The sequence below is a fragment of the Coloeus monedula genome, assembly GCF_965178545.1.
Source record: "Coloeus monedula genome assembly, chromosome: 23".
Classification (NCBI taxonomy): domain Eukaryota; kingdom Metazoa; phylum Chordata; class Aves; order Passeriformes; family Corvidae; genus Coloeus; species Coloeus monedula.
In genome coordinates this window covers 3073380-3088725 of record NC_138803.1, presented here as the reverse complement: position 1 = coordinate 3088725, position 15346 = coordinate 3073380, and positions in this window count along the sequence as shown.

The window sequence follows — 15346 nt, the reverse complement described above, 5'->3', positions numbered from 1 at the left end:
TGGACAGTGCCTGGTGTGTCCCTGGTGTCTGGTCAGTGGGAAGGCTAGGGGCTGCCAGCCCCCCCGCAGCCATGGAGGGCCCCATCTTGAAGCCACACATGAGGAAGTGCCCTGTGGCACAGCTGCCCTCGATAAGGCTGTTTGCTCTGTTCTCCCACAGCGCCGAGCTCCACGTAGGCAAATAATTCCTTAAAAAAAAATACATATATATGTAAAAATAATAACCCTCACAGAGGAGATCCCGCTGCCGGGCTGGTGGGACCAGCTGATGCCAGGAAATGCTCAGGCACCAGAAGCACAGTGAGCCTGGACCTGTCCCTGTCTTCACACATCCCCGTCCCCTGGGACGGCCTTCACCCAAAATGGATTATGGAGGAGCCAGGTCCTCATGGATTCCCCCCTGGACAAGGGAAATCCTGTCTGGAAACCAGGAGAAGAGGCCAAAAGGAGCACGGTGGCAAAGCTCAGCGCAGTGGCCTGACCTGCCGCACTGACAGTGACAGCTCCGTCCATCACTCACGGCTGGTAAGAGGATGGGAAGAGTGTGGGGAAGCTGCTTTCCATGCTCCTGCTTGCCTGCTGCGGGCTTTTTTTTTTAGGGTAAACTCCCTCAAATCCCCCTAAACTGAGCTGCCCTGTTCCTTCCTGGGCAGTGGTCGCAGGGGGAGCTGGTGGTGTTTCATCCCACCCTGAAGGGATCTGGGTCTTTTGGGGAAGAGGTGGCAGCACGAGGTCAGCCGAGACTCCTTTCCCTGCGGCCACTGTGACCCCTGCACACCTCCCTCAGCACTTACACCATGCTGGGCCCCCCCTCCCAGGGGAGAAACAGGAGGGGGAAAAGTCTCCCCAGCTTTAAACTCAGCTCCTCTCCCCCTGCTGTGACCCCAGGGTCAGGCCGGCGTGGCGAGGGCCGACATCGCTGCGGCCCTGGCTCGAGGTACCGCCGGCCCTTGCTGCAAACATGGGAATGCTCTCATCCCTCGGAATGGAGTTTCTCCCTGAAAAGCCGCCTGCGCTCTGCGGCCGGGCGGCTCTTGTCAGGCTGCCAGAGGAGGCCGGAGCAGCGTCACATGCAGCAAAGTTTTACAAGGCAAGCAAGCGTCTGGGGAGAGGGACGGGAGAGGGACCGACCGCCGCACGCACACGCTCGGACGCGCACGCGGAGAAACCTCCTCCAGGCTCCCTCCAGCTCTCATCCCAACGTTGATTTTTTTTTCTTTCCTCCTTTTTTTCTTTTTTTTGGAAGAACAAAGACTTTGGGGTGGGTTGGCGCTGTTGTTTTTCCGGGGTTGGTGTTGGTGGATGGGGGGAGGCTGGATGTGGAGGGGGGGAGCCGGTGGCTTGAATGTGAGAAAGTCCCGAATTTCCCTGGCCGAGTTGCCGAGATCGTCTGTGCGAAACTTAGAGGAGGAAAGACGGGGGAGGAAGGGGGGGGGGGGGAAATAATTAAAAAATAAAAAATGATGACGTCACTCGGAGCAGGGGTGCCTTCCCTGCTGCCTGTCAGATGCGCCTGAAATGAACAGGGCAATAAAACAACAGCCGCCTCTGTCTCCCTCGTTAAACACGGCACTAATTGGATGTTAATTTTTCCTTGCTCTTCTCGCTGCTCGATTGTGAGAGCTCTGCCTGGCTCTCCCTCTCCCGCTTCCTTTCTTTCCTGTTGCAATGCTCTTGGCAGCTCTGAGGGACTCCGGACTGTGCGCTCCCCTCCCGCTCGTGGACTGGAATAATTCAGGAGCTGGGAGAATTAAAAAAGACGAGGCGCGGGGGCGAACGGTTCAGAAACGGGGCGGGCGTGATGGATTTCGAGAGCTACGCTAATCTCTCCGTTTCCCGTGCATTGTCCTGCCGACTTGGAGCTATTCTCTTCCCATTTGATTTCTCTTCCCCTCCTTTCCCTTCGCATTGGGTTTGGACTGCCGGGCAAAAATATATGTTTCCAAAAAAAAAAAAAAAAAAAAAAAAGGCATAAAAAAAAGGAAAAAAGGCAGGAAAAAATAGAAAAAAGGCTTAAAAAAAAAGGAAAAAGGGCAAAAAAAGAGAAGAAAAAAGCCCAAAAAAAAGGAAAAGAAAAAAAGCCTGGTTCAATGACGACAAACCCCCAAACCTCCTCCCAGCTCCCCCCGTCTCGCCGCGCTGCCTAACCCCTGCGTGGAAACAGGCGTTTTAGGGAGCCGGAGCAGGAAGTTGTTGTTCTCTGTCTTGCCCAGGTCATCCTTCCAGGGTATGTGTGCAAGGGCGGTGGGCACGAGGGCTCGGTGGGCGCCCAGCAGCCGTTGGCCGCTCCCCGCGCTACCCCCGGCCAACGAGGCGGGTGAGCAGCGGAGGGGGAGTGGGGGCCGGGTGGTGTTTTGGGGGACGCAAGAGGGGCCCAAGGGACAGGATGGGTGGGGGAGCGGAGGGGAGGGAGCGGTAGGCGGAGGTGGGGGGAGAGAGCGAGAGCCGGGGAGTAAAGTCCTACCTGGGATCGGTGCCAACTTCCTGCAAAGGGTTACAGACCCGCGGCTTTGAGAGCCCACCAGAGGCGAGTGCGCTCTTGTCACGGTTCCAAGGCGAGATGAAGGCAGCGGGAACAGGTACAGCAGATGCCGAGTGGCCTCGTTTGCCCGCCGAGCAGGGCTTCGGCTCAATTTAAACCTCGCCGACGAGGAGGCTTCAGTGCTCCCACCGGCGGGGGCCTCGCCATCCCCGCACGAGGCCACCGGGGCTGTCGGGTGCCAAGGGTGGGGTGCGTGGCTCGGTGGGGGGGGGTGTGTGTGCATGGCACGGGGGGGCCTCTGCTGCTCGCTCGCCTTCTCGCCGTTTGGATTAACATGCGGAAGATGCGCCTGTCACTTTGCTTACTGTCAGCGCCGGCTCGGGGATGGGTGACGGCTTTGTTCGGCGCAGCCGGGGGAGCCGTGCCAACTCGGACTTGGCAGGCGAAGCCGGGTGGGCAGGGAGAGGGGGACGAGGGAGCGGGAACGGCTGCTGGGGCGGCTGCGGAGGGACGTGGCCGCAGGCCCGCGTCTGAGCACGGCAGCTTTCTGTTGGCGTGCGCCTCCCTCTCCCTCCCTCTCTCCCGCGCTCGCCTGCGCCCAGGCTGGTGCAGACAAAATGAAAACGTGTTTTGTTTTGGTTTTTTGGCATCTCCCCAGCAGCGCTACCAACCCCAGCTGCCCCCCCTCCGCTCCCTTCCCCAACCCGCTGCGACTCCCTTTTACAATCGGCATGACCCAGGTGCTCGGGCAGCAACAAAATAAGGCCAAAAATACCTCCTGGCACCCAAACCACCCCCAATCTGCCACCCTCGGCAGCAACTGCTCCCAACCGTCCTCCATGGCGGGTGGGTTGTTGTTTGTGTGTGTATATATATTTTTTGTCCTCTTTTTTTTTTTCCCCCTCATCGGGTCCCTCTCATGTTGGGTGTGTGTGTTCCTATTCAAGGACCCACCACCTCCTGTTGTGCTAAAACCAGGAAGGAGGGAGCCAAGGGCTCATTTCTGCCTGGACGCCGGGGCGGCGGGCGAGGGAGACAACGATGGAGGACAAGAGGAGGGAGGAGAGGGATGGGAAGGCGGGAAAAGGAGCATGGGGAGGGTGGAAAAAATAATCCACCTCCCCAGGCCTTTTGTTTAACCTGTGTCGATGCAAAGAGAGGTCTTGGGGGGGGTTTTCCTCCCCTTGTCCTTTTTTTTTGCCCTGTGCTTGAGCCTCATAGGGTGTTTTCGAGCCTGACGGGGCAACTTTCCGGAGCGGGCGGTGTCGGAGGTTGATTTTTTGGGAGGCGGCGGGCTCGTCCCGCAGGCGCGCGGCTCCGAGTGCAGGAATTCCTGCCAGCTCGCCTTTGTGCCAGCCTCCGTTGGCCTTGGGTGTCTCGTTCAGATGGAGCCTGGCATCCAGGCACCGCCCATTTCTTGGCGTTGAGCTGCGAGGAGAAGGAAAGGGGAGAGAGCGAGCGAGAGAAGGGAAAAAAAAAGCTGTCTCACTCAAACTGGCCTTTCTCGGAAAAGGATCCTTCCCCGATGATTGTCCGGATAAGCGGAGCTAAATCCAGCCACTACTCAACAACAAAACCACTCTCTTCCACGGTGCGTCTCTCTTGCTGCCTTGGTACGAAATCGAACCTCACTCTTAATTTTGGTTGGTTTTTTTTTTGGTTTTTTTTTTTTTTTTTGCTCGTGCGGTTGGGGTTTTTTTGCCTTTGATTTGAAATAACGTTTTGTTCCTCCAGTTGCTCCGTTGCTTTGTTGTTGCTGTAACCTGCCTTCTCCCCGAAATCCCTTCCCGCCGAGTCCTCCGGCCCTTGGTGCTAAAACACCCGACTTTAATCGGTCTCCTAGAGAGGGATGTATAGCAGATAGGCAGGTCCTTACGTGCAGCGTTTGGAGCAGAACTGGAGGGTGATTTCTCTCCCTGCCCTCGCCCCAGCACCCGGGACGTCCCCAAGAGCCACCTGGGGCTGGGCGTTGTCGCCCAGGTGCCTCTTTAGTTCCCCACCGAGCACCACCGACGGGGGAAAATCTGTCGAATCATGTCGGATTTGCAATTCAACATGGCAGCCGGAGCAAATGTGGTGGGAACGCTGGGCACAGGCACTCCCGGCCGCGCCAGCGTAGGGTGGGGGCACGGCAAGAGCGGATGGACGGACAGGGAGGACGAGAGAACAGCAGGGAGGACACCCGGCTGAGGTCAGAGCAGGAGGATAATTTTATTTCATTTGAAGGGGGTGAGTTCCACCAGGAGCGGTCCGGGAAGGAGGGAACTCAAGCCGCCTGGTTTTGTCAGCATTAACTGTTTAGAAGCTGGCTGGTTCCCCACACTGGCACGGTGTGCCCGGGCAGGCGCGGGGCTGGGAGATGCCCAGCAGCAGGGCGGGACGGGGTGCTCAGGAGGCAGCTTTTCCAGGAGCCACAGCGGCCTTGGGACCGCTGGAGAAGCCCTGCGAAGGCTCAGGATATTCCCGGGTGCTGCTGGAGGAAGTCCTGCGAAGGCTCGGGATATTCCCGGGCCGTGCGGCTCCTCCGGCCTCGTGCAGGTTCGCGCCTCGCACCGGGGCGAGGTTTGGCACAGCCAAAGGTCCTCAGGGCGGCCCGGCCCTACCCGAGCCCAGGGGTTGTCCTGGCGCGGGGGAATCTGCCCTCTTTCTGTCAAACTTAATTTAGGCCTGGTTGGGACACAACAAAAGCAGCTTGTTTGCAGGGCAGGGTCCTCCTTCCCGGCTGCCGTGCACTCCGCAGGCGCTCGGAGCCATGAAAGCCACCCCTCCTCCTTCACCAAATTTTTCCTCCTCTTCCCCCCTGCCCAGCCTCTCTGCTCCTCCTCCTTTCTCTGAAAAAAACCCTTTTTCAGTGAGTGACACATGGCCCTACAGTAAAACCTTCAAACTGGCCACAAAGCACCCACATGCCCCAGCCCTCGATTGCCTCCGTGACCCACCAGCCTGCACTGGCTGCATCATCTGTGCTTTGGGGACATTCCCAAAATTGCCTTACCCACCAGGATGGTGACAGTCTCCCAGAGATGTTGGCCTCGGCATTCCACATCTTCTGACCCTGCAGGGAGCTGTGTGGCCTCATGCACCCTGGTTTGGTGGCTGGGACCCTGGGGTCCAGTCGTGGATCTTGCTGCTTGTGCTGTTTCCACAACGCCCCACGGTTGGTTTGGCAGCTGAAATTCCCATATTGTGGAGCTCAGGGCAGTCAGGCATTTGTGGGGTCTGACCCCCAAAATGTGTCAGGATGGTCTCTTCAGCAGTGTGTGGACACAGCAGGTTGCATTCAGACCCTTAATTCCAGTGAAAAGGCAGCACTCATCATTCCAGCTTTTCCCTTGCAGATTATTTGTACAAAGAGGGGCTGGGGTGAAACTAGACCTTTCCCACTTTGCTCCCAATCCCTATTGCTTTCCTGTAAAAATGTGGTGGAGAGCAAATGTAAAAAAACCTCCAAAAACCCACTGAAGCTCCTGTAAGCAGCCTGAGAGGAAAAAAAGTCTGAACTCAAGCAAGGCTCTTCTGACGTGTCCTAAGCAAAACATCTGGCACCCCTGGAAGAGCCGTCCAGCCAAGGGACACAGCTGTTTTATTCCATGCAGCTCACAGCAAAACAGGGCTTGTGCTTCCAGAACATGGCTCAGCAGAAAGGGCGAATTCTTGAAAGGGGGAGTCAGATCTTTCTGCTGTTTATTGCCTCTGAATCCCCAGTTTGCTCTCAGGCTGCTCTGGTGTGAGCTCTGCTCCATCTCCTGGCAGGAGACCAGGAGCTTTGCTCCAAGGCTGGAGCCTCGTTCAGCTGCTGTAACCCCCAGCAGGCAGCAGGGCCACTCTGGATTTGCACAGACATTCCTCACAGCAGGATCAGGCCCCCAGGTTTGTCGAGGGTGGCTCTGGGAAATTTCCTTTCCTTAAAAGGACCAAGTTTGGCCAAGGCAGAGTTTGAATTGTGATTTCCTTTTTTCTTTTTCCTCTTTTTTTTTTTTTTTTTTTCTTTTGTAATGCCCTAGAACTAAGAGCAAAATTTACATTGTGGGAACTGCCTGATTTACAGCTGCAGAAAATGATGAGCTCTGTGTCTCCACAGGCCAGACCTGAGGGGAGAAGCTTCCCCCATGCTGGACCATCCATGTAAGCAGCTTCACCACTCCAGCAACCACTTCTGGTGGGGAAAGAAGGGGTAAAAGGCAATGAGACTAATTTGACCTCTGTGGGCTTCACCCTCAGCCTTTCCACTAATTGTTCCAAGGGATTTGGGGGTACAAGTTTCATGAGATCCTTGTAGAAGCCCATCCAAGGGAGAGCTGATGCCGGCAGCCTCGTGCACCATGGGGAAGATGGTGTCCAAACACATCCAGATCTGATTCACCCTCTGTACCACCCCACAGCTGGGCCTCAGAAGAATCAATACCATTTATTTTTCTCCCTGCAGTGTTTTTCTCTCTCTGACACCTCTCTCAGTCCCTAATTTCTCTCTAGCTTTTTTCTGTGGTACTGGTTTTTTATGTTGGAGTTGCTCGTAGCTACTGTTTAACTTTGGTGATAATTGGCTGCTGTGAAAGGTGAGGTCTGGGAGGACAAAGCTAGGAGGTGACCAGTTTGTTATTGCAGGGCTGCTCATGGGCACTGAGCTGTGCTGTCTGGCTCTGCAGCTGGAAAGCCCAGGAAACATGCAGGGTTGGCATGCTAAGGTTGCTCTCCAGATAGTCCTGGCCACAGAAAATGTAAGAGAAGCAGCCCAGCAAAGGACACAACCAACATGCTGTGTGAGGTGAGATCTGTGGAGTCAGAAAGGAGGGGGTTGTGTTGTTGAGGTGAAGGCAACCAAATATCCCCCTGTTCTGGGAGGTCTGTGGGGTGGTAGCTTCATGTGAACCTCTCCTGCTCATTCCCCCACCAGTGCTTTTCTCTTCTGTGGTTGCTGCCAGCACATCATCATCCTGCTGGGCTTGGGAGGCCCAGCCCAAGGGAGGTGGCCATGCATCCCAGGCGCATGCAGGACTGGGCAGGAGGTTTCTCCTCATCTGCAAGACCACGACACACATTGTGCTTCCTCCTCTTCCTCCTCCCCGCAGCTTGAGGGCTCTGCAGGGCAGCCACAGCCACCTTCATCTCAATCTTCAGGTCTGGTTTGGACTCACGGGATGGTCCATGCTGCTGTTTTAGTGCCAGGTGTGGAGACCTGAAGTGGCTTTGCAAGGCCTGGGAGGTTCTGCGAGTAACACCAAGAATTCAGGGAGTGGTTCTCCCATCCTTCAGTCTTGGTTTGCTCAGCACTGGGCATCGGCTCTGATGAGGGGAACAGAGGTTGCAGGGGCAGCACTCCTGGCATGTGGAGCCAGAGTGAATCTGGATGGGGAGCAGGAAGCAGGATGGGAGCAGGCACAAGGATGGGAGCAGGCTAATTTGCTTGCATCAAGTTTGACAGCAGAAACGTGAGCTCAGGCTGGCAGTGGAGGTGCCCTGGGCATGCAAGGAGAGAAGGTCCCAAAAGCCCAACTCAGAGAAACAACTCGGGTTACAGTTTTCCAAGCAGGAAACTCCTCACATAGAGACTCCACCAAAAGTCAGGGCAGGTGCTGATGCCAACGTGATCAACAGCTTCAGTTTCTGCACATCTGCTCCCAGAACTCCTGTTTGTGGGAGAAGGATTGGGCTCAGACCCTTGGATCTGAGCAGCCCCACAGGGAGGATGCCTGGGATCATCCCTCCAGCTGCTGTGCTTTGGGAGCACATCAGTGCCTCTGAAGAGAGCTGGGATGAATGCAGGGGGACATGGATTAAAGTGTCCAGAAGGGCTTTGCTCCTTTCTCCAAGGTGGCACTGCAGAAAATCCAAGCAGGTGATGAAACCCGACCACTCAGTACGTTTCAGTCTCCCAGATATAAGAATACAGATGAGGTTTCCAAAATCACCTCCCAATTCAGTCTGGCCAGTCATCCTACAGCCTGCTGGGGAATTGCCTCTGCTGTTTTCAATCCACGAAACCTCCTTCTCTCCCTGTCCCCAACAGCCACGTGCTGTGAACACACACCAAACTCCACCCCAGGAGCGGCTGCATCTCCGCAGAGATGTGGAGACACACAGAGTGATGTGTCAAACCCCGACAGTCTTTGTTGTTAACCTTGCTCTTGCTAATCCTAAAATCTTCCTGGCTCTTCAGAGAGGCAGCAGCAAAAGAAGAGCCTGGCAAAAAAAGCCTCACAGAGTAGGGAAAGTTGAGCTGATGGAGCCTGGCTGTGCTGGAGCTGGCAGCGAGGATCTGCCCCTGACCTGCGGCTGGATCCAGCCGTGCCTGAGCACGGTAGGAGTTCCCATCTGGATCTCAGTTTTGCAGTCCGGGCCCTCCCCTGCTCAGGGGATTAGCGGAGATGCGGTTCCCAGGGCGGGGGAAGGGGCTAATGAACAGAGACAGGATAACGAAGCAGGTAAGGGCTTCCTGTCCTTTAGGGCTCAGGAGGAAATCCTGCAGTTGGTGAATCTGGATACGATTAGTGTCCATTTCTCCCTGTGTAATCAACCCATCTGTTCATCCTTGCGCATCAGCCGCGCACGCCCCATTGCAGGCAGATGCCTCCCGGGCACTGTTTTCATCCCTGTCTGCCACGGCCACTCCAGGCACGCTGAGAACAAGGCTCGCTCTGAGCCTGGCAGCGCCTGCTCCGCTCCCCGCCGGGCTCGGCAGCCTGAGCCGGGCTGGGGCAGTCCCGGGGGAGCTGCAGCCAACAGGATCCCAGCAAACAGCGGGACCCAGCCCAGGAAAAGCCTCTGCTCTGGGGGGAGGGCGGCTTCTCCAAAGGGCTTTGAGCAGTTCAAAGGGATCGCTGTGACACACAGATAAGTTCAGCTTTCCAGACTCTGCCTGCTCATCGCAGCTCAGCTTTACCACGAGCAGGTAAAGGTGGATTATGTTTGGCTGCCTGGCTTTAAAGCCTTGTTCATCCCATGGGATCCTGAGCGCAGGACACACGGTCCCCTTATGGTCGGGGAAGGGACTGGGCTCTCAGTCCTGCTCCGTAGGAACACTGGTAAAGTTGGTAGGTGCTGGTGCAGGATCCCGAGGGTTCATTTCAGTTTCTTTTCTTTGGCAGTTTTGTCCAACTGTGCGAAAAACATGTGACAGCCCTGCAGTGGGCTACAAACATCAGGTAATGCACCAGCCTGGGTTGAAATGAAATCAAAAGAGGAGCTGGTATGTGGATCAATGGGTTTTTGTAGTGCAGTGGCTCAAGCATTTGTGGTCCTTTAGGGTCTTCTGAAAGGTCGAGCTTGGTGACAGGGTTGGGACAAAACTACAGGTTACAATTCCCAGTCCTGGTGTCCTGTACACCCAAAGGGTGTCAACCTCCACTTAAACAGCTCTTCCTGGTGGTCACTGGAGTGTCCTGAGGGACCTGTCACACCAAGTGCTGTCCACATAAAGATGGTCCCTACCTTGGGGAGTTGACGTGCCCAGCCCAGTCCTGCCCCGTGTGCAGCGTTCAGGGATCCAGGCACCTGAGCTCCTGCCATGTGCTGAGTGCCAAAGTGTCACTACAGCCAGGAACAATGCCAGGAATGCAGCACAGGTTAAACATTTCATTTGCTTTCAAGGGCTACTTGTTGCTTCATTTCTAAATGCAACCTGTCCTCAGCCCCTGTTTTATTGCTCCAGGCTGCTCTTCACGTCCTAAATCTTCTGATTTTTGTTTGGTTTGGAATGCACTGATTTACCATAAGGAATAAATGAAAAGCAAAAGAAAACAGCAGTACCTGTTTTCATAGGCCCTACATTGTTCTGTGCTCTGCTGCTACTGAAATAGGAGTGATAAATCCCATTCCCTGGACAGAGGTTTTTTTGGGTGGTGGCTGTGTGCAAACAAGGCTGGGGAAGATAAACAAGCAGAAAAAAAATTGGGTTTTAGGAAATGACAGTTGAGGATGGTCAATCAACTGATGGGTCAAAGCCAACACAAGACCATCAATTAGCAAAGCCATATTGATATTGTTTCTCCAAAACATTTTTGCATCCACAGAGAGGGCCGAGAGCTGGATCTGTGGTCAAACTTGGCTGCAGTTAGGGATCTGTACAGTTTCTATGTTGCAAAGGGGGAGTTTTAGAAAGGATTCTGCCTGTAGAAAATATGTCCACAGTTCCAGAAGGGCTCAGCCAAAAGGGTGATGAAAATCTGTCTGTTGGTGTCATCGTCAGAACTGCTGGAGGTGGGAACATTTGCTAATCTTGCTTATTTTAGGGGCCCTGCTTGCAGAAGCAGTTCAGTTCTGAAAATGCAGCTCTGAAAACTCAGCTCTTAAGAACCTCATACAATACATGCCTCAGACTAGACTAAAGAGGGATGAATTTTTCAGACTGTAGGTTCTTGCCTGCCTAATTATGATTTTCAGCTTCTTACAATTCAGTCTTTGCATTGTATAAATGTGATGCAGAAGAAATAGCTGTGACATTGCCTGGTATTTTCTGTTCCAGCTGGGGAGGAACCAGCTAAACCTGCAGGGTTTCAGAGCTCGCAGAGCTGGTGTGGAAGGAGAATTTAGTTCCACGTTTGGAAATCAAACTCAGTTCCCTGAGTAATCTAAACCGTTCCAGTTTCTCTTCCTTCAGCCCCCCCCCCCAGGCCTGGGGACAGTGTCATTCTCAAGGGGTAACTTTGGCACCCTGATGCAGTGCAGGGTTGAGCAGGATTGTTGTATTCATACCAAACATGAATTCAAGGCAAACAACCTTCATCAGCCTCTACTGGAACCTTTCAGTAGGTTAAAATCTCCACTATGGGTTTTGACATCCCTGTTCAGTTGCCTCAATAGACACAAGGTGCCTGAAGCTGCACAAAATGGCTTTTGGATGAGCTCAGGACTGGCCAAAGTCTCAACTGGTTTGGCTTGCAGGATTCATGGCAGCTGCAGCTCCAAATCCAGCCTGGGATGGGTTCCAGTGATATGGAAAGCGAAGCCATCTCTCACTTCAGTGGGCAGAGAGTTCTCTGCCACCATCCAGCTTCTGGAAGAGAGAGGAGAAACTGCGCTGGGTGTGAGCAGAGCTCCAGAGCAGGGTGGGATGTGGGTCACAAACAGACTGCTGGGCACGTACTGAAAAGATCAGCAATGTTGTCAAAAACCCTGGCTTGGGGTTTTTCTGTGTTTCCTTGGTCTGGAGCCCCAGAGCTCCATCGGCAGCTCCATCTTCATCTGTGGTGGGAGAATCGGGCAGGAAAGAGCTTGGATGGACTCCGGCCGTTGTGCTTCGAAAGTGCTGTGCCAACAGTCTGAATAATGTATAGGAGTTCAATTCTTCTCTCCCTGGCCGAGGGCAAGGTGTCCCAGCTGATAAGAACTGGGAGCCCAGTCTTGTTAAAGCCAGTATTAGACTTAGACCTTCATGAGATCCACTGCCTCGAGCAATTCCATTGCTCAAAGCACATTCGGTTAATTAGTACATTAACTAATAACCTTCTCAGCATCCCAGGTAGGGAATATCTGTCTCCCAAAGGAGGAAACAGAGGCAAAGTGACTCACTAAGACTGGATGCAGGAGCTTAGCAATGCAGCTGTTAAGTCTGTTTTTTCCCATCCCAAATTATTTTGTTGTTGCTGCTGCTGCCTTATGCACATAAATTCCCTGAGACAGAAATGGAGGAGTCCTAAAAACTCCCGAGGGAGTGCTCAGGCCAGTGAGGGAAGGTACCACTGGACAAACCTGAGAAGAACTGAATCCATCCCAATACTCAGAGGAGGCAATTTGCTTCACCCACATGCACCAACCAAGGAGTGAAACCAAAACCACTTCTCCTCATTTTCAAAGAAAGTTTTTCTCACCACCTTGGCTTTTCACTCACATTTTCATCTACTCTGAATTTCATGAGCAAATGGCCAATGTGGGGAGGAGAGAGCACACGAGGAATGACAGTGGGGCTGTGTTTGTACAGGCTCGCTGGGGTGTGATCAGAGCAGAAGGATAAGGCCTGAAGAGATTCAAATGAACAGCCAGAGGGGAAACGCTGATGCTGAGGAAGTTCTTCGACTCCAACACATGATGATGAGCAGCTGATTTCCACAGCTTTGCTACGTGGTTGGAAAAAACCCTGAGCTGAAGCACAAGGGTAGAGTTCTTTGGCTTGCAAGACCCATGACAGCACCACAGACCCTTTCTCACGAGCCCTGATCCCCAACAGAAAGGGGAGGCTTATTCTCTGCACCCAGCTCTGACCTGAAGGCGTTCCATGCTCTACCTACTCTCAAATGACAATTCTCAGCAGCAAGGATGTGTGTGCAGAGGAATGAGAACCAACTCCTGCATGCAGGGATACATCCCTGGGGAGGAGAATCTCACGGGGTTTAATTATGGGGCCACGTGCCTGATCAGTCTGCTGGCTTCCAACCAGCCCAGGCAGCCACAGCCCTCCTCAACACTGGAATGTCAAGGGAGTGCCTTGAATGAGGGACCTGGTGAGGTCACAGAAGCAGAAGGCACCAAAGCGAGTGGCCTGTCCTGTAGAAGGGACTCCTTTCATGACCACAGTTTAATCTACCACCAGTTTACTGAGCCCACAGCAGCCCAGATTGGAGGCTACAAAAATATCCCCGTTCAGCAAATCCTCCCTTGTCCTTTGTGAAGCTCCAGCATTTTAATCATGTTCACACCTCCCTCTCCTGACACAAACCATCTCAGCTCCCTCCCAGGTCCACAAAACCTGTGCATTCCTGGTCTCATTCCCATGCTTACACGTTAGACACCCTCCCCTCTATAAGCTTCCCAAACATCCCCCTTTGCTTATTCTCTGTATTCCCATCTTTCCCCCATGCACCCCCATTTGACTAAGATTTATGGAATAACCAGCTAGAGCCGAGGTGCTACGTGCAATTTTGGGTGTGCTACTGGTAGATTCAGCAATCCCAGCCCTGTGCATGTCCCCAGTTCCATATTTCTCCATCTCAGGACCACCAGGAAGGTGCTGCTGATGCAGGGGCCCTGTTATTGGGGAAGGCAAAACACCCCATTTTGTAAGCGTGTCTTGTAAATGTGGCTTGTAAATGTGTCTTGTCCTGCTCTGTTCACTTTCACTCGGAATAAGGGTCAAAAGAGAGTTCCTCAGGTTGTCAGGGGGTTTCTAGAAGAGACTATTGGTGCCAGAGCAGCTGAAATTTGGTTTCATTTTTAGTTTCAGCCTGACATGCTGCATGTGGCCATTCCTGATCTGTTCCTATATACATCCAGAGCCCTTTGGTCATCATTCTCCAACCTGTCTTGCTGGTTTTCCTGGGAGAATATTACACAAGAAAGTCACTATTCTCTCCGTGCAAAGGCATTTTCAAGCAAGCCTTGTCTTCCCAAAGCCTAGTAAAATAAACCAGACTTGGATCTCTCAAATACCTTCAAAATTCCCAGGCTTTAAGGTTAAATCAAAGTGCACAAACCTACCTGTGGGGTCACATGGCTCCACATAAAACCCATGCCAGAAATCAGGATACCCTGAGCAGGCTCTCAGTGGAGTTTGTTACGGGTGATGCTTATTTTCAGGGACATTTTAATAAGCCTAATCAATCACAGCAAATTACTAATAAATCCATAACCATTTTCACCTGAAGATCTTAGGTTACTTTACCAGAAATTGGTGAGGATCAGGTAGGGAGGAATAGGGGTTGTTAAAAAAATCTTAAAGATTTAACCTTTTTCACAGGATAATTCAAGGTGTTGCCATTATGATTCTGCTTTGAATTATTCTGCAGAGAAATTACCCTCCCCACTGACTCGAGAAAGCTGAGCAGGTCCAGCTGCCTGTACTTAAATTTATCCCATGTGAATACAGCACAAAGTGCCTCATCTATTGACAACCTTCCTTACAGGATTTTCCTACAGGTCCTGTAACAGCTTCAAAGCTCTGCTGCCTTTTGGCATTTCCAGTTCCCTATATCCTTAAGGGATAGGACTTGTAATGGGGAGATCTTACCAGTCCTAAATCCTGGGAATACTCCTGATTTTCATGGCTTGTCCCACCTACAGAAGCAGAAAGCCCAGGGGTGTTTGATTTGTGTCCTCCTAAGTGTCTTCCCATGCCGGGTACTCCCAAACAGGTTTGTCAGGTGTTTGCCTTGCTCTAAAAACCTCTCATTGGTTTTGGTCAGGATTTGGAGGAACATAACATCTGTGGTGGAGGGTGGGATTCATCTGTGTGTCTTGTTGGATGCTAACTGAGACTTCAGCCCTGTGCTTTTGGGAGAAGAGGGTCCAGTGAGAGGCATCTCCGGTTCCTCAAGCCATGGGTGTGTTGCTCGGATGGGCAGCTGTGGCGCTGCTCCGTGGAAGGGCAGGAAGGTGAAAGTCCTGGAGCTCACGAGGCTTTTTGTGGGCACAAGGTCCTGCTGGAGAGAGCCCCTGTTTCTGAGGCAGGCTCATCCTGACGGGAGCGAGCAAGGAAAGCTCGCACCACTGTTCCCGCGGGTGCCGTTGGGATCCGTGTTGTAGAGGCCACGCTGTCCCCAAGGCCGGGTTCCTCTCCCCCTCCCTGCGGGTGTTATTTACACCATTTCCTGCCCAGGGAAGTTCAGGAGTTTGACGTTACTGGGTTGGTTTCCTCTCTCCTGCCCGGCTCCCTTCAGGAGCTCTCGCAGAGCCCGGCAGCAGCCGGGCCAGACCCTCTGGGCGGGATGGAGGTGCCAGCCAGGCCCAGGAAGGGAAGTGTAACCCGTGTCAGGCCAGACAACTCAGGCTCGACCGGCTTGGGAGGGCTGGAAAACCAACCCCGTGTCCATCCCTCCGGCTCAGTCCTGCCGTGGGACTGGACGGGGCCGGCAGGAGGAAAGAGGACACGCCCGGGCATGGCTGCAGAGCTTTTGGGCTCCTGCCGAATTGACGCCCTCCCCTCTCCCCCCTCAT